We start from the raw sequence: 15,783 nt of genomic DNA, 5'->3' as shown, positions 1-15,783 counted from the left end.
TCTCATGTAAGTAATATACTATTGGGTCTTGTTATTTTTAATGTAGTCTGACAATATAATTTTTTTAAATTGTTTGCAATTGTGAATTATATTTAAACAAATATAATTGCCGAAACGCTTAGGTTTAAATTTACCACCTTGCTAATTATTTTTCCCATTTATCTCACTTATTCTATGTTCTCTTCCCCCACGCTTACCTTCTTTTGCATTAATCAAGTAGGTTTTACTACTCAATTTTTTTTGACATTTTGGAAGTTACAAAACCTTTTGGCATTGTTTCAGGGGTTACTTTAGAAATTCAACATGAATCTTGACTTCATTAAAGTATAATTTATAACAGTATATTTTAATCAATTCCTATACAATGAAAGGACATTTAAACAATTTGACATTACTTATCTTCATTCTGAGTTTTATGCTGTCATTGCCATCTATTTTAATTCTACGTATATTTAAAAGCCCATGACATTGTTAGTATTGTTCCTATATAGTCAATATTTATTTAGATTTACCTACACATATCTTTTGCTTACTAGTTGTTCTTTCCTATAATTTTTGCTGTGATTTAGCTTCACTTTTTTTCTCTGTCTGAAGACCTCTTTCGTGTATTTCCTTTAATGCAAGTGTCGGTGATGAATTCTTCCAGAAAATATAGTGAATCCAGCAAATATTTGGGGGAAAAAAAACAAATAGGAAAGGGAGTTGTTGAAAATGTAAGAGGAAAATGGAAGGAGTTCCAGTAGATAAAAGTGAGTTCCATGACATGTCGATTTTTTTAAGTGGGCAAGATTACACTATAGTGTCTAGAGATGACTATTCGGATAGTCGAAATATAAATACAAGAAAGAGATTAAAGGGTAAGTGTTGTTTTCAGAATAATCCAGGCACTGTGATTAGAATAGCACAGAGAAGAGATTTCTGAGAGGCTGGTAAAGTTCTATTTCTTTATGGTGGTTACAAAGATGTCAGTCTTAATATCATGTATTAAACACAGTATTTGTTTTGGGTGGTTTCTGTGTCTGTGTTTTATTTAATAATAAAAAGATAAAAATAAAAATACATAAAAATTTAGTAAATTTTATCTTCAGTATTGAAGGACAATTATTATAATATTCATTTGGAAGAGGTATTTTGCAGCTTAGAACAGGACACCAATGTCTTTGGCATTTATACTTTTTCTTAAGAATTTAGCATTAAGTCTTGCTCTTTTGAAGATAGTTCAGTTTTTCCTCTAACCACCTTTAACATTTTAATCTCTGTTTTTGGTTTCCAACAGCTTTATTATGGTGAACCCCGCTGTAGTTTACTTGTGTCTATCCATTGTGGAATTCACAGAGTTTCTTATGCATATGGCTTGATGTCTTATATCAGTTTTGGAAAAATCTCTTCAAATATTGCTTCTTCTCATTCTCTTTCTCTACATTATTTCATATAACAATTTACTATGTCCCCCATATCTCTTTCCTTCTTTTCCTCTATTTTGCATCCCTTCTTTTCTTTGTCTGGGTATTTTCTACCAACTGACATTATGGTTCACCATTTCTCTCGTCATTTATGTTCAATATGCTAATTCATTTACAATTTCTAATTTCATTTATTTTCTTTTTCAGTTCTAGAATTTCCCTCTTATTCTTTCTAATAGATTCACCTCCAGATTTATAATAACCTGTTGAAATTCTCTATCTTGCTGTCACTTTTCTTCAACATATTTAACATAGTATTTAAAATGTGTGTATGATAACTCCAGTGTCTGTAGAGCATCTGAATCATCTACAGATCTGTTTCTACCATCTTCGAATGTTTTTTTGCTCATTGGATTGTCTCCTGGTATATTAGAAGTTTTTAAAAATTCTGAATATTAAACATTATTGTATGAAAAATTAGATGTATGATTTGAGGCTCTGGGTGACATTATCTTTCTTAACAGGGGATATCTTCTAGGTGGTTAAGCCAAGAAAATCACCTTAATCCAACCTCAACTGAAGCTGCTTTGGGTTTTTGTGAGAGCCTGTCTGCACCTACTTTGCCTCCTAGCCTGTTGCCTTGGACAGCTCCCAACTGAAAGCTGGGTTTTTCTCAGTGATGCTCCTCCTCCTTAGCAGGCTGTGAACTCCAATTTTGTCCCAAGAGATTGCTGAAAACTCCCTGCAGCCACTTACAATCCTGCCCTTACTTCCAGGAGAACGTAGAGCTGTATATGAATCTGACCTCTTCCCATATTCCTGTGCTCTGGAATCTTGTCTACTCATGCCCTTGCTGCCTTGGCAGCTCTTGTATTCCTTCAAACAGATTTCTTTCTTTATTATTTTTTTATCCAAGTTTCCCAATTATTCCTTCTGGAAGGGTCTAGTCTGATAGAAACTAATCTATCCTAGTTGCAAAGAAATGTCTGTCTTAAAATGACTACTATTTATTGAGCATGGACTCAGAGGCCCTGTCATTTTCTCACAGCACCCTGAAGTTTTCCACTGTGTTACTCTTTATGATTTTTAACTAATTATCTTTATGTTTCCTTGTTTAACATCTGGCTTCCCCTTCTCAGTTGCAAGTCAGGAGGCATCACTTCTGGTATCTAGCTCAAAATCAACAATTCAGTAACTTTTTAGTGAATGAGTGCAGCCTTTGGGGCTAAGAATTTTATTTTATTTTATTTATTTTAGATTTATTTATTCATTTGGGAAAGAAAGGGAGAGAGAGAGGAGGGGCAGAGGGAGAGGGAGAGGGAGAGAGAAACTCAAACAGGCTGCACTGAATGCAGACCTGGGGCTCCATTTTACCACCTGAAATGACAACTTGAGCCGAAACCAAGAGTCAATAACTCAACCAAAGGTGCCACCCAGGTGCCCATTGGTTAAGAATGTTATATACATTATGTCATTTAATCCCCACCATAAGCATGGGAGGCAGTTATTATTATCCCTATTTTAGAGAAGAGACAAAGGAAAATTAGGCAACTGCGCCACTCCTAGTGTTACCATATATTGGATGTTCTGTAAAACGCCTCTTCTTGGGCGCTTAAATCATTAAGTTTTTACAACCTGTACATTCAGCCAGCTTTTTATTTTTTAATATGCAGGCTTTTAAAACATCCTTCAATTCCTCCTCTTCATTTTCCTTTCCTCCCTTTTTTTATATTCCATATCTTGCTTTTTGCGGCCTTGATGCTCATCAGCATCTCATTAGCAAACGAACTAGAAAAATAAAAGATGATAGAACTCACCACAGCTGGGCAAGGTGTCTGTGCTCCAGAAGCCAAGGGAAAGGCACCTTCTCCCCTCCCCTCATGCCTCAGAGGACAGCTTGGGACCTGGCCTCACTAATTAAAAACAAATTCTTAAAGTTGTTTCATTTTATTTTATTATTTTTTAAAAATATACTTTATTTAAGAGGAGCTTTAGGTCCAAGCAAAACTGAGCAGAAAATACAGAGTTCCTATGTACCTCTTACCATGCACACACACTCACACAGAGTGGTACATTTGTTCTCTTCGATGAACCCATACTGGCTTATTCATTTTTATCCCACTGTCTGAAACCATCTGGGATTGTGTGTTTGCTCAATTTCAGCCATCTTCTGTGAAGAGTCCTCTTTTAACCTGCAGTTAAAATGTAAAAATCTCTGCTTCTTTGTCAGCATTTATTCTGTTTCTAACATGCTGCAGGAAAGTTCAGTTACCCTGAACTTTGACCCCTCCAGCACATGTCTGTGTTGGCACGCTCAAAACCAGGCAATTAACTCAAATACATCATCTGTAAAGGAAATCAGGTACATTCTCTGAAAGCCAGTAAGTGATCACACTGTCAAGTTGAGTCTGAAAACTTTGTGATGCTTTCACACTCCCAGTGTTCTCCCACCCTGCCCACCAGACCAGACTCTGGCTCCTATCCTACCACGTCCGTGAAGCCTGGCTTAAAAGCCCTCATCCGGGGCGCCTGGGTGGCTCAGTGGGTTAAGCCTCTGCCTTCGGCTCGGGTCATGATCCCAGGATCCTGGGATCGAGCCCTGCATCGGGCTCTCTGCTTGGCGGGGAGCCTGCTTTCTCCTCTCTCTCTCTCTGCCTGCCTCTCTGCCTACTTGTGATCTCTCTGTCAAATAAATAAAATCTTTAAAAAAAAAAAAAAAAAAGCCCTCATCCCACAATTTTTTTTTTCCTCTTTTGCACCATATCTGTTATCAAACTGTCCTTGAGAAAGTCATTAACCTCCTCTGAGCTTCAGTCCCCTCATTTGCAAGTGTGAATCAAAACACTTCCGGGGGCGCCTGGGTGACTCAGTGGGTTAAGCCTCTGCCTTCAGCTCAGGTCATGATCTCAGGGTCCTGGGATCGAGTCCCGTATTGGGCTCTCTGCTCGGCAGGGAGCCTGCTTCCCTCCCTCCTCTGTCTGTCTCTCTGCCTAATTGTGATCTCTCTCTCTCTCTGTCAAATAAATAAATAAAATCTTAAAAAAAAAAAGAACAAAACCACTTCCGGACAAATTTGTAGGTAAATTTAAATGTATCTTAATGTGTCCGTGTTTAATACACAGCAGATATGCACCAAACACCTGTACTCCCACTCTCCGGTCCTGCCCAGGAGTGTCTGGAGAGTAGGTGCAGAGTGTGAGAGACAAGACAATAAAACTATGTAAAAATGGGCTTGGACATAGAGAGCAGCAGAGAATAATACCTCAGTGACATCAAGTCCTTTCTGGGTTTGTGCAGAAAGCAAGTTATGAAGTAGCTGAAGGGAAAGGAGGAGTGGGGCGGACAAGGGGTACCCCTGTATGAGCACAAGGAAGCAGAGCACGAAATGATAACCACATGCGTATCTCAGTGGGGACTGTGCTTTTAGCTCAGGAGTCAGGGAACATGGGTAGGATTCGCCCACATGAAGAAGGAGGGGAAAGATTTCCAGCAGGGGTTCTGCAGAGGGATCTATAACTCTAGGCACAAAGTGAAGCTATTCCAACGCTCACAGAGGACAATGAGTTAGACCCATTCAATGGCTGGGGGGGGGGGCTGCTGAAAGGTCAGGAGGAGCCCGATAGGAAAGCTCCTCGAATGGGTGAGAAGGATGGAATTTATCCTGCAATCATGGAGAAGCTAGTGTGACACTTGGAGTTGGCATGTCACATAATGCCTGAGACAACGGTGCAGCACAGAGGACTGTGGAAAGAGCCTGAAGTCTGGGGAGCAGGTATGAAGTTCCTGCAACAGTCCTGTAGGAGCTGACAAAGCCTCACCTCCAGGGCAGCAATGGGAATGGAAAGGAAGGGATTTATGTTCAAGCATTGTCTTCTAAAACATTTCTGTGACCGCCACTTCTTTTGGACTTTTTTCCAGTCACCATTATAGGACAGAGTACAGGTGTTTAAATAAGCTTTTCACTTGATAAGCACTAAAAAAAAGAAAGAAAGAAAGAAAGAAAGAAAGATAAAAAAGAAATCTATTTAGAAGTAGAAAAAGACAATAAAATGGACTTGGTTCTGAGGGCTTATTTTTAAAACAGTGTAAAGATATGGCTTAGCAAACTCCCCTCTCCCACCACCATTCGAGAGAGAACCCTAATATGATATAATTAATTATAAATGATGTAACATCGGAACTGGAGCTGTTCCACTCAGAAAGCAAAGAGCAGAACTATGGCCGCTTTGGGGATTTCTCTTCAAAGGGAGACGGGCTCAGCACAGCAGAAAGAAACAAAGGCTCGTTAACATGAGTGGGTGTATTGTTCTAAAACGGGCAAGCGAAGGTCACGGTGATGGAGAAATTCAGTGACCTGGTAAGAGCATTGGCTGGGGCTCTATCCCGCGAGGAGGAGGGAGAGATGGAGCTGGGAGGCCTGCAGCCTTCGCCGCTGCTGACAGAACCGGAGCCCTCCCCACTCTCCCTGCCCTGAGCATTCAGAGGCCAAACTCAGGCCTGTCGGTGAGCAGCCCGCCCACTGCAGCTCCTTGGAGGAGCCCGAGGAGGAAGATGTCGGGGTGTATGGAGAGGCAGCAAGGGATCAAAATGGGGCCAGCGTTGTGTTACCGAAGTCAGAGACTTGGAAGGAGGCACTCTGGGGAGTGGACCGGAAGGAAGAGGGTCCCAGCCTGCATGCATGCAGGCCGGCCATCGAGGGCTGAGACCCCTTCTGTGCCGAGTACAAGGGCTCTCCTGCTGCCGTCCCACCTCATTCTCCCCTCCACGGTGGACCTCAAGCCCTGGTTTATGTATAAAAACTGGGAAGCTCAGAGGCCTGCGGTAGGTCATCCCAGATCCTACAGGGCCGAGCCAGGACTGAAATCCAGGTGCACCTCCATCTGTGGAGCTCCTGTGCCCTGTTACGGCAGTGACTATGATGAAACCTAAGAGGAGGAAGAGAGTCCATGGCGGGCCTGAGCTTTGTGTATTGTTAGCCTCATCTGAGTGGTGTTTTCTGGTCCAAAACAGGACACTCCCCCCCCACTCCTTGTGTAGCTGTCTCTTCCCAGCCTTGCCTTCTTGGGAGAAGCTCGTTAGTGTGGCTGACAGGCCCTCAGAACTCCCTGCTTTTGCTGAGAAACAATCTGAGTGAGGAATTCAGTCCCACTTTGGACTCAGCCCTTTGACCTGGATGTAGAGAAGGAAGTTCAAATCCCTGCACCCTAGCGAGGAAAGAGTGCTGGCTGCTTAAGTCAATGTGACTTTCCAGCAAGGAATGTCCTTCAGGGAAGCCAGGAACAGACTCTCAGCCTCACTTAGAAAAGGGCCCTCCTTCTGGACTAACTCCCATGATAGGCTTATAATTAGTCTCCAGAGAGGGGTTACCCCTCTAGGACACTGACCCCCTCTTCTGACTGGGCCCAGGACCTCCCTCTGTGTCCTTACCACCCCTGCGTCCCCCTGCCATGACGCTGCTATTTATTGTCTTCTCCCCTGCTAAAACTGTGAGCTGCTTAAGGTCAAGGACCGGTCTTCCTCCTCTAAGCATCGCCAGTGCTACAACTCCTTAGTAAGTGCTGAGTAAATAAACAAAGGAAGCTGGCCAGTCCAAGTCTTTGAGGGGCGTATAAAAGCAGAGTTCAGACCTGAAGTATGGAGAGGGTCAGACACTGCCCACCTCAGATTCCAGAAACTTCTTCCCTCTTTCCTTTATCCTTCAGAGCATGATCCTTTCCCAGCCACTCCCAGCAATATCAGAAATACTTTGGAAGATCCCCCTTCGTCTAGGGAGTGGTTCAGAACAGAAGAGTTCAGCTTCTTGCTTTAGGGCCACGCTTCATTCTAGCAGGGTGAGAGCAGAGGGCCCAGACCTGGCCCTCCCAGCAGGGAGGAGGAAAAGTGCAGCTTCACATTCTCATTTGATTATATTTGTTTCAGGCAGCTATGGCTAAGGGTGCTCATGGTTGGGAAACAAGAATCAGAGGATGCTTCCTTTCCATTCAATACTGTATCCATCTGTGTGACCACCTTTATTTTATTTTTATTATTATTATTATTCTGTGACCTCCTGTTGTTAATAGCAGGTTTCAAAAGTACAGGTCAGAGATGGCAGGAGAACCCGGCACAGCCCCAAGCAGATGCAGCAGAGGGTGGGAAGGCAGAAGCTGGGGAAGGCGGTTCATCTCCCTGAAGCGGTATGACAAGGCAAGGGGTAAATGAGTGTGTGTGGGGCCGCTTGTCCAGCCTGGCCATGCCCTGTTCAACTCTCAGCCAAGTGTCTCCTCTGTGCCATCCGCTGGGGCTCGGAGGGAGACCAGGGCTGCTGCAACCATGAAGGTGAGTTATTTGCACCCCCTCAGCTCCTCAGATCCTCACTCTGTGAGGTGCACAGCCAGCCCAGGATACAGTGGAGCCTCCTGCTCAACACCTGTGGGGTGCTGCTACCCTTGGCTGCCCTTTCTTCCCAGGTGCCCTCCCTGCTTGCTCTTTACCCAGGGATTCCCTGCACAGTGTGTGGAGCAATATTTCAGAGGGAGGGTTGGTGGCCAGACAGACTCAAGTTTGCACTTACGTGAATTACTTGTTCTCTCTGAGCTCTATTTATTTTTTTCCTCATCTGTAAAATAAAGCTAAAAAGCCCTACATTGCCGGCTCTGGTTCTCAACCCTGGCTGCACATCAGAATTCCCTGGGGAGCCCTAAAATCCCAGTGCCTGGGCTCCACCCAGATCCATGAAATCAGAGCCTTTGCAGGGTGGGCTTGTCAAAGGATGCCAATATCACTATTATTACTCTTTTATTATTGCTTCCCTGAATCTTACTTCCATCAAGAAAGGAAATCTGGTTCCAGGGAGGTCTGCTTATATCCAGATGTAAATAGCAGAGCACATACAAGTGATGATCGCTAGCGTCTGAGCTGCTCAGGGCAACCACGTGAGCGCCTTGAAACAGCCAGTCCGGTGTGAAGACTCTGGTTCTTTAAAACACGTGCATGTGCTCACTCACCTCCCCATGGCGTGACCTCTTCTCGGGCACACTTTATGTAGCCTGGGATGGTGCCAATGCAAACATTTCCAGTTGAAACCCTGTGCCCTTGTTTCCAGGTGCAATGGTCTCCCGGGAAGCAGCTGTCAACTTTTACATCCCAAGTTACCTTTGCTCTGCTGTAAACAGATGAGTCATGGCTGGTCCCAGCAGGTCAATTCACAAACAGTCCTGGGCTATCCTGTCTGGTGGCTTAGGCTATTGAGACAGTGCCCTTAGCACCTATGAGGGAGTCATAAAGTTGGGCTTGACACTCTTTAAAGTTATCTTTGTTTGCTGATTATTTGGCTAGAGGGACTGGTGTTGAGTTATTCCTGGCTTCTTTGGGGCCCTGCAATGATAAGCGTGATGATAAGTGTAATTGGGGTAGAAGGAGGGCAAGCAGCCCTTCATTAGCTGAAGCAACAGGTCAAGCAGATTAGCTCAGATAATTGACATGGACAACCCCCTAGCTCCACTTTGGGTATCAGTTCCCTTCCTTTTCCCAATCTATATATGTTCTGAGTGTTGTTTGCAGAAGGGCAGGCTAAAGATTAAGATTTCTACATATACCATCCCTGTCTCTCGGCGGTGGTGGGAGGCGGTAGCTTTGGTTTGTAGATAAATATTTACATTTCTCTTAAATCTATCCATTACTTTGCTTCCAAACCACCCAAGTCTGGGCCAGAATCATCAAGAGATGAGGCATCTATGCCTCCTACCAGGGGTCCCCACATTCCCTCTTGCCTCAGGGAACAGTCAGAATGACACTTCTAAGATCAGCTTATTTCACTTTCCCACTCGAAAGCCATCGGTGATTTCCCCATCATTCTCAGGATCAAACCTCACCTTGTGACAAGCCAACACTAGAATCTGGCCACGGTCCACCTTGCTATTTCCCTTGGCTACAGGCAAGGTGGGGGGATGGCTCCTCTCCGCCCCCAGCTTCTTTTCCTTTCAGGTCATGAAGCCTCCTTTTTCCACCTACCTGGAGCACTTCCTCAGGTGTAACAAACCCTAGAATCCTCCAGTTTTCAGTTTTAACTTTACTTCATGAGGGAAGTCTTTTCTTCCACCTTCCAGGATCTCCTGCCAAGTGACTCCCTCACACTCAGAGTTTCTAACGCTGTTAGAAGGCTTCTCAGGCTTTGTTGTTACCACTTGTCTAACCAGAATGTAAGTTCCCTGAAGGAGGGACCTCACCCACACCCTCCCTGTGTAGCCCCTCTCTATTCTTAGCACCCAGTGGGTGTATGCAAGTTAGAATGAACCATATAAGCACTTGCCAAAGATAGATATTTGTCATCCTTTCAACAGGTCCAATGGGAAAGGTCAAAGCAGTGGAGTTACCAAAGGAAGGGAGTATCACTCAGAGGACAAGCAAGACATGTTATCTTTTCAGACAGCAATCAAGGGTCAATACTACCTATAATGCGTAAAGAACAATGTAAGCTATTTTTTAACAACTTTATTGAGATACAAAATTAATATAAAAAATTAATAATTAATATACAAAATTATATACAATTAATATGCAAAAAGCGAAACCAAACCACAATGATTTATATCATTTTTACACCGGTTTGAATAGCTATTATCAAAAAACAAAAAAGGAAAAACCAGCACACGTGTTGGCAAGGATATGGAGAAATTGAGACCGTTGGTGGAAATGTAAAATGGTGCAGCCACTTTGGAAAACAGTATGAATATTTCTTAAAATATTAAAAGCAGAACTACCATATGATCTAGCAACCAATCACACTTCTGGAGATATATCCTACTAGATATTTTAGTTATAATAAATACACATTTTATTGGTATGTATTTTTTTTTTCAAAAAATTATTTGACAGTCAATAAGTGAGGCCATTGTTCACTGCTTGAAAAAATGGGCATCACAACCGACAATTCAGGCACAAGAACCACATGAGGTAGACACTGTCGTTACTCAGTTTTGTGAATGAGGAAACCAAGAATGAAGTCATTTCGCCCAGTGGTGTATGGAGACCACGTGTGAAACCAGATGCTGCTATTCCGGGGCAAGCACCTGCCCACACGGTCTTCCTGTGGAACTCCCTACCACCTTCAGATTTAGGGTCTCACACATTGCCAGACGAATATCACGGGCTGCGGCTGTGTAAGAGATTCTACACCCCCTTCCAAGAGTTGGAGCCATTGCTTATGCCCCAAAACATAAAAGGCCGGGACTTGATTTCCTAGCTCCTTGAATTACTTCTGAAGACTTTACCATATTATCAGTGCCTAAATAATAGTGACCTTGAAGAGATAGAAAGGTGTTTCATTACAGATGGTGTAATCTTTAATTTCATTTAAAGGACCCAGAACTCTGTGGCTTTCCACCTGTTTTGGGACCAGAACTGTGCTGATCTGTTAGTGCCCTGTGACTCTGGGGGAGTCATGATCCATTGACACAGTCACAAGACCCCTCTGCAGGATCTGAGACCCCCCAGTGCCTAGCTGTTTCCACACTGGCCTCCTGGTCTGCAGAATTCACACAACGCTCTGCCTCTCCCATTTGAGTCAAGAGCACAATGGGAATTATATTATAGTCCTTTCCACTTTAATTAAATTTCCTACAAGGGGCATCTGCTGGATTTTTTTCTAGTTTGGCTGGTGCCTCTTGTGTGGTTAGGGCTGATCCATTGGCACTGAATGGAGTTATTTGCCTATTAATTGTTAAAAGTATGTAGATATTCCGAGGGCTCAGCTGCCAACAATATTGCAATTATTACTATTTATTGGTTGGATGTCCTCTTCCCCATGCATTTTAGGTCTTGTGTTCCCAATTTACTGGGGTCATAATGACTTCCAGTAATAAAATCACCTGCTCTATCTTTAAGTCTGATGACAATTCTTGTCATGATTAACACTTTCCCAATGTCTTGAACATAAGAAATTGATTATTCTACCATAAGGAGCTCAAAAATGCTATATATAGATATAGAAATAGATATCTATACATATATATGTACATATATATATACACATATGGATACATACACACATATATACAGTCCCCTTTTAACAATAACATTCTCTTATGAAATGTCAAACATTTTATATGCACTCTCATTTATTCTCCATAATATCCTTATGTGTACTTACTGTTGTGTCCATGGTATAGGTAGGAATACTGAACTCACAGGGTTTGCTTGTTTGTTTGTTTTAAAGATTTTATTTATTTATTTGATGGAGAGATAGAGATCACGAGTAGGCAGAGAGGCAGGATGGGGATGGCGGGAGCAGGCTCCCCACCAAGCAGAGAGTCCAATGCGGGGCTCGATCCCAAGACCCTGAGATCATGAGCCGAGCCAAAGGCAGAGGCCTAACCCACTGAGCCACCCAGGCGCCCCTGCTTGTTTATTTTTATGTGACGTTTCAAATATCACACAGACAGGAAGCACCAGAACCAGGATATAAACTCATATGACTTTAAAAGCCCGCATGTTTAACTACTGTGCCGTGTTAATCTTATTTCTCCTTAACTTGAGTCATTTTATCCATTATGTTTGTAGCCATGAATACTTGATTGCTTGTTTATCAAAATTAGGGTCCTGAGTGATTAGGATGCATTTTTCAGCATCATTCAATTTTTGTTATACACTTTCTCACCCCACCCCCATCCCACATACCACTAAACTCACTTCTACCCCCAAAATTCAGGCATATATACTTGGGTGCATTTTCCTCTGCACAGGATCAGATTGTTCGTTCTCATGCACAATCACCATACCAATTCTTCCAAGGGGATCTAGAAACTATTACTTGCAAGCCTCTTTGGAAGTTACAGTGACTTTTCTGAAAAGGGAGTAGTTTCTCTGATAAAATCTGGAATTCCAGGGAAGGTATCTACAGGGTCTAGGGAGCTGGACAGATGGTGCTTGTCTCTTCAAATAGGTTAAAATAATGTCTGAAGCCTCTTAGGATTATTTCATTTCACCATGGAAACTAACCACATGACAAATTGGGTTGGATAAACATATTCTCTGCATCTCTTGGAGGAAAAGCACTGCAGTATTTCCCTTCTGTGACAATAACCAGGCAGTTGTATGTAATAAGACAAGCAGGGGACGTGGGCCAAGTCTCAGCCTTGACCCTTACTAGTCTTGCAGCCCTGGGCCCATTACAACCTCTCATGGCTTTGGTTTTTATTTCTCTAGCATGAGCCTGACCATACCTGCTCTCCCTCTAGACTCTTCAAAGTGTCAAATAAATTAACATGGGAAAGTTGCTGAGCATGGTGGCTACCACACACTAGGCCCTCAGGAAATGTGTACTCGAAACCTAACGTGTTAGTGAGGATCCCTTGAGACTCCAGGAAGTCTAAAAGTTCTTCCAGTAGGATGCTTTGTTAACATGAATGCATCATTGGGTCTCAGATCCCCAGATTTGCGGAGGTAAAGCAGAAGTGAAGTTTCAGTCACTCCACATGGAACAGCCAAAACACAAAATGGAAAAAAAATAAAAAATAAAAAAGCAGTCTCTAAGAACCATTTTCTTTCTTCTAGGTTTCTTTCTTTCTCACTGGATTTAGGGGGTACATTATTCTTGTTTGTTTTTCAAAGTTAATACAGTTAACGTTTCTACAGTTGGGCTACTTAAGGTTAGAGCAGCGGGGATAATAGAGGCTAATGATCATTTGATAATTGGACAAAAGTATAAATCATCACAACTATCACAGAATAAAATCTACCCTCCCAGGGACAGTGACTATTATGTGGACAGAACCCAGAGAAAACACTTTAATAGCATTGTTTGCAGAATAGAATTCATGTAGCTAAATCAAAAACATTATTTTCACGGGCGCTCTACCAGGGCATAGAAATAATCTTGTTATTACAGGCTCAACTTTCTAGAGATGATTTTGTGAGAGGATTTGTGAATGATCATTTTTGTCTCTTAAAGATACATGTTGAGGAATACACTGAGTGAACTGTACTCTTCGGGGCTGCCTGAGACTCAGACTCAACAGCTCCATGATCTGTGTCTTTCTTCCCTGAGAAATGGGAACCTCTCCTATGTGTCCGTGTATTGTAATGAACAAAATTCTACTTTCTGTCAAGCTGGGTAGTAGAGTTGAGGGACAGACTTCACTGCGTTAAGCCCTCTGCCTTAGTCCTCTCCCTCCTTCCTCTCTCTGGAGGCACTGAGAATTCTTGCAGATACCCATCCACAGAACCCCTGCTCTGAATATTCTGGACTTCCAAAGAAGTTACTTGTATTGTCAGTGGCTCACAGTTCACTAGAAGAAAGTGAAAGATGATTTTGTACCTCTGTGACTATTTTGCTTCTTGAGAATTATTAGTTTATGAAATAAAGCAAGACAGTGTATATGTATGTGGGGTGCGGGGCTGTTGCTCTGTGACAGTGAAAGAGGTCCAGGATCAATGATTTTACTTGTCTGGAGCAACACTGATAGCTACTACACGCAGCCACGAGAGACCACTACAACTTCCCTGTGTCATTGCCTATCCAGATGTCATGGAAGATGTTGAATTGTGGGTAGTTGTCATTTTGCCTTTAGAAAAAAGAAAAAAAAATGCACCTAAGATATCTCTGCTGGTATTTGTTCACTCATTCATGAGATATTAATTGAGTGCTTATCAAGGGTCAGGGTAAGACAAGTGAGGCACTGGCCTGAAGCACATCATTTAAGGGGATGCCAAAAACTTTGGAACCAAGATAAGTAACACTTTAATGCAATATATTTTCAAAACTCAAAAAGAATGCAAAAATCTCTGATGAACAAAATGCCTAAATTTCCAATAGAGACAGAATTAATGATAGTGTTGGACCTTACCAGAGCCTGAGGCAAAAGAAAAAATCTGGAAGAAAAAGGAAAACTAAAAGGAAAAATATCGATCCCATCTTTAGGAAAAACTTTGATGTTTTGTTCATGGAAAAATCATGGATTTTTATCACTAATTCTTTTTTTTTTTTAATGTCACATTACAATGGTACTTATTGTGACTCAGTTTTTGGCCCCCTCTCCTAAATTTTGCATCTGACACAAGTCCCTTATCTTATACATTTCCAGTCCTGTTGGGGATATGAAGATCTTTGGTTACTTTAAGTGGTGATAAATGCAAAAAGAAAGGTTATGGAGAAATGGCATGGGAAGTGAGAGGAAGAAGAGTTTATTTCCCCAGGGGGACAGGTGGTGATCAGTGAAGGCTTTAGACAAGGTTGTGTTTAAACAGGACCGTACCATGCTATGGCATGGTAGAGCACTAACAGAGAGAAAATCCCAGAAACCCAATCACACTTTCAAGTAAAGAAAGATGTGTTAGTAGGTCAGAATAAGGGAAAGGAGTCTCCAGGCTCTAAATGGAGAAGGTATGCCAAGTGTTGATGAAAGTGTGTATTTATACAGGGCAGGGCATGTCTGGGAGCCCTTCCTGTGGCAAAGGGGGAGACCTTGTGGGGATGGATTCATTTTACAACACCTTTATATAAACAAGACCCTTTTTTTAGCTCTGTGGATGAAGACAGAAGCCAATGTGTGGAGATGAGTGAATAAATCATGCTTGTGAATGGTGAAAGAGATGCCTGCACCTAAAAGTTGTGTTCATTCACCGAGTGATTCGTGCCTCAAGAACTGGCTTCTGTAGCAGCAAGAGGCTTCTGTTGTCAAGATCTGGTGAACGTCCACACCAACGACAAAATTCCTGATGTGGAAAACCAACCTTTTACGAGCCACAATCACACAAACACAGAGGAGAAAGCATGAATTCAGAATCTTCTAAAAATTCATATCTAAGATGGAAGGGACTTGGCTTGAGAGTTTGATTTCAACTTCTGTAATGTATTCAGAATCCACCATCCTTTATTTACTACTAACTGCCTTCAAGTGATCAGGTTCAGAAACAGATTTCAGGAGGTTATTTTGACTCAGTTCTCTGTTTTGAATGATCTGAGTCATGTGTGAATCTATACCCACCCAGCCCAGAGGGGCAGATTGCTGGCAGAGGGAAGGTATTCTATATGCAGAGTGAAAGGGAATGTTCAGGATAAGTAGCAGAAATCACCTAATGCACAAAAAGTCCAACCTGGGCTGTTTTGAGGCAAACAGTGGTATGGTTACTGCAAGCAATTATCTGCTGAAGTAATAAATGAATAACACAAAACCCAGAGTTGTATTTTTCTGAAGTCAGTTCACAGTTGTGTTATATTTAATTGGGAGGTGGAGAATTAAGCCACCTGAAAATGAAATCTATGATATCTTATGCTCCAAAGGACATCACAGCCCTTTTCCAGGAAGAGCCGTAGTTTTTGCCTTTAACTGGATAGATTTAACACCCATGTCACAAAAGCTTTCGCCTCACCCAGAGGCTCTGTTTTCTCAGAAAACCACAT

General features: G+C 42.4%; 1 long non-coding RNA gene across 1 annotated transcript in view; it reads left to right on the top strand.

The window, feature by feature from the left end:
• Positions 1-15,554, top strand: part of LOC122907856 — a 30,936-nt gene extending 15,382 nt beyond the window's left edge. The window contains exon 2 of the long non-coding RNA XR_006384770.1: positions 14,902-15,554. This is a non-coding gene — a long non-coding RNA (uncharacterized LOC122907856). The remainder of the gene's footprint in view (positions 1-14,901) is intronic.
• The last annotated feature ends 229 nt before the right edge of the window (positions 15,555-15,783 follow it).

Source organism: Neovison vison, chromosome 5 (genome assembly GCF_020171115.1).
Source record: "Neovison vison isolate M4711 chromosome 5, ASM_NN_V1, whole genome shotgun sequence".
Lineage (NCBI taxonomy): Eukaryota > Metazoa > Chordata > Mammalia > Carnivora > Mustelidae > Neogale > Neogale vison.
Note: the sequence above shows the minus strand (reverse complement) of the source record. Positions and strands in the feature narration are given on the sequence as shown.